At 53.2% G+C, this 12,475-nt stretch overlaps 1 protein-coding gene across 13 annotated transcripts in view; it reads left to right on the forward strand.

Annotated features, from left to right (window-relative positions):
- Nucleotides 1-12,475, forward strand: part of LOC106829139 (coiled-coil domain-containing protein 93-like) — a 154,007-nt gene that overhangs the window by 36,190 nt on the left and 105,342 nt on the right. For 2 of the 13 annotated variants that reach the window (XM_070507409.1, XM_070507410.1), the window contains exon 3: nt 6,775-7,815. The exons of 10 other annotated variants lie outside the window; for them this stretch is intronic. The gene's annotated coding sequence lies outside the window, so the exon portion shown is untranslated. Of the gene's footprint in view, nt 1-1,485; nt 1,645-6,774; nt 7,816-12,475 lie in introns of all 13 variants that reach the window. One more of the 13 variants, XM_070507411.1, reaches the window with a different exon arrangement.

Raw genomic sequence — 12,475 nt, forward strand, 5'->3', positions numbered from 1 at the left:
ACATCCTTATCCAGTCATTGGTGGATGGGCACTTGGATCGTTTCCAGGTCTTGGCTATTGTGTATAGTGCCACAGTGAACACAGGGGTACATATGTTATTTTGATTGTTGATTTCAAGTTGTTTGGGTAGATACCCAGTAGTGGGATAGCGGGGTCATATGGTATTTTTATTTTTAGTTTTTTGAGGAATCTCCATACTGTTTTCCATAATGTCTGCACCAGTTTGCATTCCCACCAGCAGTGAAATAATTGGTTAGTGAATTGGGTAGATTCTGAGTTTCTTTTTTTTTGAGGAAGATTGGCCCTGAGCTCACGTCTGTGCCAGTATTCCTCTACTTTGTATGGGAGACATCAAGTGCCCGCCCTGAGTGTTGAGGAGTAAGGATAAGATGCATAGAGCAGCATTTCCCACACCTCGGGGGCAAGGGTCAGAAATGCAGTCCTGGCCCCTCCCCTGAGGTTTGACCCAGTGATGGGGTGGGCCTGGGAACCGGAACCTGACCACGCGCCCTGGACAGCTCTTTGATGAGGCAGGTCTGGGACAGAAGGGAAAGAGCTGCCCCAGGAGAGGCGGGTCCATCCTCTGTCCTGCCCCTCTCTGCTGGGAGGCTACCCGCAGGGGCTGTTCTCTTTCTGGCCAGAGCTGGGGCCGCCTTGAAGGGGGGAGAACATCTTCCAACATGTTCATGTCCATGGGGACGTCTCAGTGGGATGCCATCTCCCGAGGCCACGCGGGGGCCATGCTCCAGCGCCCCAAGGTTTTGTGCGGGTGTGACCAGGCCTGAGGTCCACCACGTCTGGGGCCTGTGCCGAGGGGCCACCGCTTACTACCCTCTCCGGTAAGCACCACGCGTAAGGCGTAGACCAGGACATAAAAGGGTGATGGAGAGCCACTGCCCCCGCTTCTCCTCTCCTCCATGCCCGCTGTTGTCCTCAACCAAACAAGGTGTGAAACTCTCCCCTTGGGGTTCTTTCTTTCCAGAAAACTCCTCAGTCCTGTATGCAAACTGATTCTTGGTGAGGGCAACCCATCCATATTTTGAACACCTTAGAACATCCCGAACCCGAGCTGGGACTTCTGTTTCTGAACCTCCCTCCCCACCATCCCCTTCCTCCCTCCCGCAGCCAGGTGGGGCTCCTTAGACAACCCCAGCTCCTTCCTGCCAGGGTGGGAGCTGCCCGAGGGGGAGCTGCGGCCCTGCAACCCCGGAGTCTAATTAGCCTCCTCCTGAGGCTGGGGGGCTGGGGGCGCTTAAAAGAGGAGTGTCCCATAGAGGTGAGGGGCTCAGCGAAGCTTGGGCATTGAGACTGGGACTGCATTATGACTCTCACGGGCCCCGTGAACTTTAAATACAAATTACGTTTCAAGACTGCATTGGCCTGAATGCAAATGTGATCCAGGCTGGATTCATTGGTATATAGTCATTATTATTTTACTGTTTTTCCCTCTAATTTCAAAATACCTTAAAAGTGAAACATTTTCAGGGTCCCTAGAAGAGCCGTGACCCTTGGCCTGGGGGCCCAGTGGAGACACCGGCCACCCAGGACCTGATTGGTGAGGGGCCAGAGTGCAGAGGAAGGGGAGGAGGCTGTGGAGGCTGTGCGGGGCCCTGGAGACCCGGCTGGGCTGCAGCCCCGGGTATGGTAGGTACAGCCTGGGTGCATTCCTTACCCTCTCTGAGTCCCTGGTTTTGTGAAACACGATTCATTATGCCGATGAGACACATTGGGGTGGAGGTGACAGGAGATGCTGGGGATGGGGCCACAGTGCTGGGTACACAGATGAGCTTGATGCATTCTAGGACCCCTCCACTCCCCCCTCGGAGGAGTACGCTGGGCTGATGGCAAGAACATTCTCTGCCCGACATGACGTGGTGAGCTCGGGTGAGGGAGGTGGAAATCGGCAGGATGGATAGGCTCACACCAGGCACCTGTCAAATCGTCCCCACTCCCCTCCCCCCCCCCCCGCTGCCTCTCTCACCCTGGAGTTGGCAGTGGCCATGCCCTCCGGAGATGTCTGGGTATCTGTTTGCTCTTCCTGGCCGCCCCTCAGCAGCCCCCCAGCAGCTCCCTGGAGTCTGCCCAGCTCTCAGCCAGATTTCAGGCCGCTTTTGCTGCATTCATCACGCTGCCCCATGACATGGACTCTCAGGGCTGCCCAGGTTGGAGGCCCCAGGTCAGGCTTGTGCGGGGGGCTGAGATGGGCCTGGGATGCTACCTCCAGAGGACAGTGTTTGGTCCAGGCAGGCCCTGCTCAGGGACTCATTTACACCCAGGTTCTGCCTGCACAGGCCAGGAGTCCTCTGCCCCTCGCCGGCAGCCCAGAGCCTGGACAGAAGGATGCTGACACTCCTGTTGAGAAGGTGGGTGGGCACAGAGACTGGGGAAGGGTGGGCGCTACTGCTGGATGCTGGTGTGAGGGCTGAGCGTGGAGGAGGCAGCTCCTCTGGAGCAACAGGAGGATGTACCCCAGGCTCAGGCTCTGGTGGCGAGGGCTCTGTGCCAGCCCACTCAGTAAGCACGAGGGAGGGCCTCTGTGGGCCGTGCGGAGATGGGCACCTGGGGTGGATGAGGCAGGGTCACCACGCCCGACAGGCTACAGCAAGAGCTGAGGACAGAATGGACCAGCTGGTGAGAAGTCAGTGAGCAAACGGAAGGGTCCAGACAGCCAGTAATCTGATGAAAATCATAGCAGTTGTTACTTAGTCACTGTGGGCTGTGCGCCAAGCAATGTCTCAAGCACTTTGCACATTTTCTCTCCTTTTTTACTAATAATAACCCGAGGAGGAGGAAACCAAGTCAGCGGGAAGCTCATTAACATGCTCCATGTCAACCAACTTGTAAAGCACAGAGCCAGGCTCAGCCCAGGCTGTTCGCACTCCCGACCCCAACCACAGCCCCGGGCCTCTGCCCCTCACTCGCCCCTCACTCTAAATCCACACAGACAGAGAGCGGGAAGGAGGGAGACCAGAGGGAGCCAAAGAGAAGGGAGAAGAGGACAGACGAAGGGAAGGCAAAGGCCAAGGAGAGTGCAGCAGGGGCTCGGGTGGAGGCTGGAGGAGGAAGCAGCCGGTACCAGAAGCTGCCCAGGAACCAAGAGCAGGAGTCCAGGGTCAGTTTCAGGGTCTGTGAGGCCCCGGAGGCCCCCAGTGTCATCATCCCTGACCCGCCTCCAATGCAGGGTGGGTGAATCCGGTGGAAGGAGGGAGGGGCGATGCCCACACCCACATCCAGCTCAGCTCACAGGGGACACCCCAGGGGAGACAACACAGGGGAGAGGCAGGACAAGCCTCGGCTGACTCCCAGCCCTCCCCAGTGTCACAAATATCGGCTCCATGTCCACATGGAAACAAAGGAAGTTAGACCCTTACCTAAAACCACATACAAAATTAACTCAAAATGGATCAAAGACCTAAATGTAAGACCTAAAACTGGGAAACTCCATGAAGAAAAAACAGGGCATAAGTTTCCAGATATTGCATTTGGCAGTGACCTCTTGGATATGACATCAAAGGCACAGGCAGCTAAAGAAATAATAGACAAATTGGACTTGATGAAAATTTTAAAATTTGGTGCATCAAAAGACGATGTCAACAGAATAAAAAAACAATCCTCAGAATGGGAGGAAATATCTACAAATCATAGATCTGATAAGGGATTAACATCCTGAATATGTAGAGAACTCCTAAAATTCAACAATAAAACAAACAACCCAATTAAAAAATGGTCAAAAGATTGAATAGACATTTCTCCAGAGATGATACACAAACAGCCAACAAGCACATGAAAGGTGCTCAGCATCACTAGTCATCAGGGAAACGCACATCAAAGCCACAGTGAGATACCTCCTCATGTCTGTTAGGTTGGCTCCCACCACAAATGAAAATAGCAAGTGTTGGGGAGGATGTGGAAAAATCGAAAGCTTTGTACACTGCTGGTGGTTGGTGGGAATGTCAGTAGTACAACTGCTATGGAAAACAGGATGGCAGTTCCTCGAAAAATTAAAAATATAATTAGCACACATCCAGCAATTCCATTTCTGGGCATATTCCCCAGAGAATTGAAAACAGGGTCTCGAAGAGGTATTTGCACACCCTTGTTCACGGCAGCATTATTCACAACAGCCAAAACACGCACACAACCCAAGTGTCCACTGACGGATTACTAGATAAGCCAAATGTGGTCTATCCACACAGTGGGATGTCACTCAGTCTTAGAAAAGAAGTTCTGACACGTGCTGCAGCGTGGATGGACTTCGAGGACGTTATGCTAAGTGAAAGGAGCCGGTCACAAAAGGACAACTACTGCCTGACTGCGCTTATCTGCAGCACCTGGAGTCAAACTCACAGAGACAGAAGAAGGGCGGCTGCCAGGGGCTGCGGGATGGAGGAGCAGGAGCTGGTGTGTCATGGGGACAGAGCCTCAGTTTTGCAGTATGGAGCGAGTTATTATAGGTACAGATGCCCAACGTTACAAGTGTATTTAATACCACCGAACTGTACACTTAACAATGGCTGAGATGGCAGATTTTATATTGTTGTTATTTAACCACAATTTCGAAAATTGGAAAAAAAAAAGTCATGGTGTCTAACAGTTCTGAAGGGTGAAATTTCCCATTCAAAAATGAACAGTCACCAGAAGATGGGAGCATAAGCAGAAGAGAAGTAAATCCTCCTCAGAAGAGGAATCCCACCGATAGGGTCCCCGGAGAACAGAGCAAAGGAGAAGTCAGATAAATAGTCCTTCATATTAAACACATGAAAGATAACACGGCCTCTTAGGGAAAACAGGCTTAAAGTAGATATGAAAGAGATTGGAGCAGAGATACAAAGTTACATCAGAAGGAGGGAGAAAGTGAAGTGGAAGAGCTCAGGAGAGAGAGAGAAAAGAAAGATAAAAAGGCACATTACAAGCTAAAAAAGAGGGATAGTATTGTGCAAGATAAAGTGGAAGAAAACAGTGAAATAACAGTGATTATGGAAAAGATAATAAATGAAAGGAATGATTATTCTGAAAAAGAAAACAGAATGAATAGAAAAACCAATAAATTGTTCAGAGAAGAAAACCTTCCTGAGATGGGGAATAGTTGAAATTTACATAGCAAAAAGGTCATATTATGTCCCAGCAAAAATGGCAGCAATCAACCCAAGCCAGGAGCTGGGGAGTTTGCTGAGCATCAGGCAATGATGCTGAATGCATTCAGGCGGGGGGACCTGTCTCCTCACGGTGGGGGCGGCGAGGGGGCCCGGGAACAGGCTGGCCTCACCCTCCCCAGAGCAGCGTTCAGGCCTGAGGTTCTGAAGGGTGAGATGTGATCAAGACCTTCACACTCCGTCCAGTTGTGCTGGCATAAAAGAAGGGGCAGATGTCTGTAGATGTGCAAGAAGTCAGGGAGGTGGCACCCAGCAGGCCCCTTGTACAAGGAAAACGACTTGATTAAAAACGCTGCCATCCCAGAGATGAATCAAAATGAAGAATTCCAGAAGAGAGAAGCTTGATAGAAATACTGTGGTGTGTAGGATAGAATTTAACTTTGCCCCAAAGGAAGTGTGGCTCTATCCTTAGCCCCTGAGAGGTGATCCTTGAGCCGGGATGTCAGGCCGGATAGGAGCGTCCCTGTTTGCCTGAGAACCTTGGTCACACTGGAAAGTCTAACAGCGGGATTCCAATAGGGAATGGCGACACTGGGGTGATCTAGGGTGGGTCACCCTGGGGGGCTGGAGACTGACATCAGCCACGTGGGTGATCAGTCGCTCCTATATAATGGAGCCTGCAAGAGAAACTGGATGCTCAGGTCAGGGAGCTGCCCAGGCTGGCAGTGCCCCTGCGTATTGTCACATGTCGATGCTGGGAGGTCAAGGTATCCCGACTCCATGGGGAGAGGACAACAGAAGCCCACACATGGTGCTTCCTGCCTCCGCCCGCTTGCTGCTTCCCTTGGCTGACGTGAATCCGCATCCTTGAATATCACAGGAGGATACAGCTTTCCACAAGTTCTCTGGGTCCTAGCAAATCATCAAACCTGAGGGTGGTTTTGGGGAACACCCCTCAAACTTGTAATTGGTGTCAGAAGTGAGGGTGGTCTCCTGGGTGGATTGTGACCCCTCCACCTTCGCACGGCTAAACTCTTCATGTGCAGCACACATTTCAACACTAAAATACAAAAGGAGGACTTCCACTTCTAGACTAGATATAGCGGGGAAAAATTCCAATGCAAGTACTTAGACACGTTGATTAAGCTAAAACAAACATCGTTTTAAATGCCTACCTGAGCATGTGAGAACTTGAAGGAACCCACTGTGACCAAAAGCTAAGAGGAGATTGAACGCAGAGTGGCCAGTGATCCTCGAAGCTGTGGGCTTCCTTGGAAGCATCTAGAAATCCCTTAAACCCAGAGACACTGGTTCTAACAGCCATACAGAAGAGAAGGCCAGGCCTTGGGCCCATGCAGGCAAGATGCAGTGTCAGCACTGAGAGCCTGGGAGGAGCTAGAATCCCCGAAGAGCTATGTCCCCATGAAAGGTGTGGAAGAGAAAGGAGGGAGCAAGAAAATGGGTCTGTCCTGGCCTCAGCTTTGTGTGAAGAAGACAGAAAGGGAGAAGGAGGAGGAGGAAGATGAAGTGGGGTGGGGAGGGAGAGATTTCACCCCTCCCCCACCCCACCCCAGGAAAAGTTAAAGACAGAAGACCATCCTCACATGGATTTGGGGTCCGAGTTTACACTCCGTGACGAGTATCATATCAAAGCTGAGAATGATTTTAGTGTCTTTCCCAGGTGGCAGCTGTCCGGGGGCTCCTGCTGGAAAGGAACACACGTCTCTCCAGAGCATTGACCCTCAGCGCAGGCCGCTCAGGATTCCACGGACCAGATCAGCCAGATATGAACTCACAGTGAAAATGGCGCCAAAACATGAAGAAACAATGCACCGTGAGCAAGTGTCAGCAGAAACGGAATGTGGAATTAGATCACCAAAGATGTCACACAGGGGAGTTAGCAGGAACAGAATAAAATAAAAAGGTGTAGGTGTTTACAGAAATGAAAGAGAAAATTGAAAACACGAGCAGGAACACAAAATGATCATAAAGGACCAAACAGATTTGACAACCAAATACAACATCTCAGAATGAAAATACAGTTGTTAAAATTTAAAAAGTCAAAAATGGCTTAAACATCAGATTAGGCACGTCTGCAAAAGAATTAGTGAATTGGGAGAAGAGCTGAAGGAATTATCCATCACTCAGAGAGAGACAGAGGTGGAGAAGAAGTGTGATTCCTCTCCGGCCGCCACCTGGAGACGAGCCAGGAGCTGTCCCTCTAGACAAGGCGGAACGGACAGAAGAACAGACACAAGGCTGGACGAGGTGGGCGGGGCTCCTCTACCCCAGAAGGCCCCCTGCCCAGCCCTTGAGTTGTCTCAGAGAGGGAATAGGGGATAATTATAGGGGGTTAGACTGGACTCTGACTTGAACCTCACACTTTCCCTTAAAATCCTTGGCAAATCTAACATCCAGGAATTCACCCAAACCTAAGCCTTTTGGGAAGAGATCTGTTTCCAGTCTGTTCCGTATTGGCAAGTCACTTCCTGTTCTCCAGTTTATCTCTATAATGACCAGGTCTCCAAGGACCCTTACAACTCTCATATTCTATTACTTATGACATTCTGAGATGATGGAGTTCATATGTGACCGTTAGCTCAACCTCTGTACTCAGGATGAGTCAGAGATCAAGGGATGCTTAGAAACAGCTCTGCTGACTTCTGCCTATGCAAAACACCACCACAGAGAAGTTCACCATTAGAGAATCATTTGTTTGGAGGTAAACATTGTCCCACTTAGATTCCAATAAAACTTTTTTTTCTCCAATGGCCTGGAGAAGGGATAGATAATTAAAGCCGGTGACACACATAATGCCGTAATGGGAGTTATTTTAACAGATTCTTCTCAACAAAACCATACCTTCTAAGAGGGATCTACTGGTGGGAGGAAAGAGGGGAATGTGGGGGACAGTCATCCCTTGAGGAGGATGCGAACTCTAGCTGGTCCTGGGATACGGGAGAAGCAAGTTTGGAAGGTGGGCGTTTCATAGTCTCGTGGCCGCCTAGCCTTGTGCCATCACCCCCAGGTCTCACGCTGACTGACTCAGCCTGTCTGGCCAGCAGGTGGCAGTGCAGGGTTGGAAATGAGCATGTCCACTGGCTTTCTTAGGAGGAGAGCCGAGAGTTCAGCTGGCTTCTTTTTAGGGTGACCTCAGTGTTCATTTTGGAGGAGACCATAGGCACTGGGGCAGCCAGATGTGGGGTACACTGCCTGATCCTTTGTTCCTGGGAGCTGGGTCCCAAAGCCAGGGTGCCAGATTGGTCTGGCAGTATCTGCAGGATGGAGCACATTAGGTGCGTCCTGCTGGAGTTGGGGGAGGGTCATTTTGAGGATGAAGTGAGATCTGAGGGGTAGAAATGCTTTATAACCTTCCTGGGGCTGCACCCTGTGAGAGTGGGGGGAACCTTCCAGGGGGCCGGACAGCTTCACGTGTGGGACACCTGGGCTAGGGTGGAAGGAGTCAGGCGGGGTGGGGGTGGCAGGGCAGAGGGGGGAGCGCCATGACGTTGTCGCAGCCCTGGGACGTCAGCTCGTTGGGTGGGCGGGTGGAGCAGGGGCAGCTGGGACCGGGGAACCAGCCTCAGGCTGGCCAAGTCTCAGCCTCATTTCTCAGCTCTGTCAAAGGCTTGTGAAGTCTGTGGGGAGAGTCTTCCCTCCCAGTCCTGTCCGGGCAGCTTGTCAATGCTTTTCCTCTCGGGCAGCCTCTGCATCCCTCACGCTGGCTCTGGAGCGACACGCTTGGCCAGCTCCCTTGCCTCCACCTGCCCAGGTAGCCCTCGAGCAAGGGAGAAAAGCGAGCTGCTGGCTTTGAGGATGGGAGAAGGAGCCAAGAGCCAAGAAGGTGGGAGCGCTCTAGAGGCTGGAAAAGGCCAGGACACGGCTGCTCCTCTAGAGCCTTGGGAGGAGCGCGGCTCTGCGGATCCCTGGTTTCAGCCCAGGAGACTTCCACAGGCTGTCGGATGATCTGCTTGTTTGTTTGAAGCCAGTGGGTTTGTGACAATTCGTTGCAGCCGCCACAGGAAACTACTGTAACAGTGGAGCTGGGAAAGCGGCTCTTCTCCCGACCCTGCCCAGTGTGTGCGCCCCGGGTGCAGAGTCAGAGCATCAGCTTAGAAGCCGCAGCCTTCCTCCTGTGTGACTCCAGGCAAGTCCCTTATCTCTGCCTCTCCATTGCCGCATCTGTAAACCGGGGTGATGGTTACCCCCACATTGCACCCTCCATGCGGGAGGCAGGTGTCCACCTCAGAGAACTCCTTTTGCGTCCACCTGAGACCCAGTTCCCTGGGCTCCCTGGAGAGAGACTTCCCCAGGATCCTGGACCCCATTCCCGCCCTCAGTGCTGACACCTGGGGCCTTTTTTGGAGCAGTCCTTTGATTTCCTGTCCTAGCATGCTGTGTGTGGAGTTGTCACTTTTGTCACCCAAATCCTGGGGCCTCCAGGTTCGCTCTTAAGGAACTTTGACAGTAGCATCACGATCCTGGTTTCCAATATTAATTCTAACCCTGCATCCATGGCGTGCAGTGTTCTGCAGTTTGTTTGAACTTTTCCTTTGTTCCAGGATGGATTTCACTTTTAAGAAGCCTCTGAATGGAGAGGAGGGCAAGTGTGTTCAAAGAGGCTTTCCTCGATCAGGAGCGGGGGGGGGGGGGGGGTTGTCAGCAAGGTTTTGCCCTTTTGTTACAGGGTGGCCTCTGGAGAGAAGGGTGTGGGCGGAGGGACCTGCTCCGAGAGGGGCCAGCACCCTGGCTGGCTGTGGGGGAACAGGGGGTGGGCCTGGGCGGCAGAAGTCCCACCACTTCCCCTTGGAAGGTCTACCCTGTCTCCAGGGGTGCCTCTCGTGTCTAAGACTCACCAGTCCTAGTCAGACAGAACAGCAGCCTTGGAAAGAGCTGGCTTTGAAGTCAGGCTGCCCAGGGTTCAACCCAGGCCGTGTCGTTCACCAGCAGATGATGTCAGGCAAGGGACTGCATCCTCCTCACAGTTTCTTCCAAATGCATGCAAGTTCCTATGTTTCCCTTCCTGAGAGGAGCTGGAAATTTAGACCTGCCCTCTCGGAAAGGGCTTCTGATCTGAGAGGAAGGTGTGTGCAGGGTAGCCAGGAGCACACTCTGAGGTCGCCCCAGCCAGGTGGCTGCCTATTCTGTCTACAGATGAGACTGGCTGGGGAGAGCGTCACTGGGAAGCTGGGCTGATGGGAGAGAGCAGCGCCCACGTCCACGCAGCTAGGAACGTCTCTGCCAGGCTCCTGGCGCCCTCTTCTGGCCTCGTTGGGAAAGAGACTGCTGGTGGGCCCAGCTCTTTACCCTGGACGGAAGCCTGAGATGGCCAACTTGGCTAAGAAACAGGGATCTAGACTCCACCACCACCCACAACATCTGGCCCCCAGAGCAGGAGTCCTTCCCTCTCCCTACACCCAGCCCCTTTGTCTCCTGACTTCTCTCCACGGCCCGTCCCGCGGCATCTTAATTTGGTTTGCAGAAATGCACATCCTGGGAGGATGGCATGTGGCACAGCATGGGGCATGCCCCTTCCTTCCCTCTAGTCTCCATGTCCTGTAATCATCAGCTTGGCCCTCGGGGCCCACTGTAACCAGGGGCTGGCCGGGCTCTGCTCTTGAGGGTGGTTCCTGCACAGAGGGACGTGATTTGAAAATCAAATTGGTGGGGCCGGCACATTCCATTCCTGAGCTGATCAGTTTCCAACCTGGGCATGCAGACGAGCCGTCTGCAGCATAATGGCCCTTGGAGGGATGGTCTGGGGGCACCGCTGGGGAAGTGGAAGGGCCCTCGGCAGGAACATGGACCTAACACTTAGTTTTGAGAAGTGAGGATGGCCAGACTTCTTCTGCTCCACCGGAAGGGAACAAGCATTGATGGACCATCAGCTGTGTCCTGAGCACCTGCCTGTACATTTATTCACTTACTCTTGCTGATCAGCTTGTGACACGGGTATTTATACTGTTCTGTTTTACAGAGGAGTAAATGAGGCTCAGAGGGGTGAAGTTAATGACCCCAGGTTACGCCAGTCTGATCTAAGCCCAGGATGTCCGGCTCTGAAGCCAGCATCCTTCCACTCCCTGCAGTGTTCCACCACCCTGCCTCTCTCCATCATCCTGCTGTTTCTAACTTGTAACTTCTGACACTTCCAGATGCTCTCTCTCTGTGTGTCTCTATCCTGATCTCACTTGCTCTCCAACCCACCCTGTGTCCCCGAGTCTCATGCAGCAAAGCCTTCCTGACAGACAGGCATGGCTGAGGTCCTGTCCAGCTCTCCATCTTTACAAAGCCCACCGCATCTCCCAGCCCTGCCCCTGCTAGCTGTGCTCTCAGTTGCCCCCGAGCCCCATCTCATCTGAGAGAGGAGGCATCCATCCCAGCCTTGTGAGATGGGCACAGGGTCCCTGGGGTCGAAGCCCCTCGCCCTGGGGTGCACGTGGCTGGTGCTCAGCAAACACCGTGCCCCTTCCTGAGTGGGTAGTGGCAACATCTGGTGGGGAGCAGAGGCTGTGGGAGGCAGGGCCGCTGGCTGTGAGGAGGACCTCTCATCCCTGTATCCCGTGTCCAGCTGGCATGTCACTGTGTGCTCTTGACCAACCACTCCGTGCACAGCATCAGGTGGTGTCTGAGATAGAAAGTCCTGCTGCCTGTGGGGCCTCACGCAGAGCAGCCTGTTCCCATGGAGACGCCCGGGGGACCCCAGGGCCAGAGTCTGTAGCTGTTCCTCTGGCCCTAGCAGCCCTGTAGTACTTTGGGTCTGTGGAAAGTGAGGCCCTTAAAATCCGTGCTTGGAGAGTCACAGGGCAAACCAGGAAGAAGCTCGGTGTTTCTAACACATCCACAGCCCAGGCCTCCCCTTCTCCTGCGCCCACACCTCACCCGGCACAGGTGTGGCCCCTGCGAACGCTCTTCCCAGGCCTCGGCGGGCCCCAAGGCAATAATCAGGGATTATGATTATTGCCCCCGCTGCTTTATTTACCAACACGGTTAAAGGGGAAGCCACCTATTTCGAGGAGGGTGGGGGAGTGCTAATGCCACCAGTGTCACTGTGTGTCCTGGAACACACTGGGCAGAGAAAGCAGGTGCATGAGGGTCCAGTTCTCTGACCACCCTCTGGGGGGCAGGTGACGGGAGAGCTTGGACCAAGGTGCAGCTGGACACAGTGTGGGGCTGCTGTCCAGGAGCATCAGCTGGAGTTTCGTCACTTGCCGCCTCATCCCACAAAGCAGAATGGAAACAATTCAAGGATGCGCTGAGCACCTGCAGCACCGACAGCCTGCGTGCTTCGGCTCTGCTGCTTCCAGGTTTTGCTGAGTTCGCTCAGTGTCTTTGGCAATGCAGAGCGAGGGGCTGGGATGTCTTGCTGACTCTGGGTCACCGGA

This window comes from Equus asinus, chromosome 4 (genome assembly GCF_041296235.1).
Source record: "Equus asinus isolate D_3611 breed Donkey chromosome 4, EquAss-T2T_v2, whole genome shotgun sequence".
In the NCBI taxonomy this organism is placed as follows: Eukaryota; Metazoa; Chordata; class Mammalia; order Perissodactyla; family Equidae; genus Equus; species Equus asinus.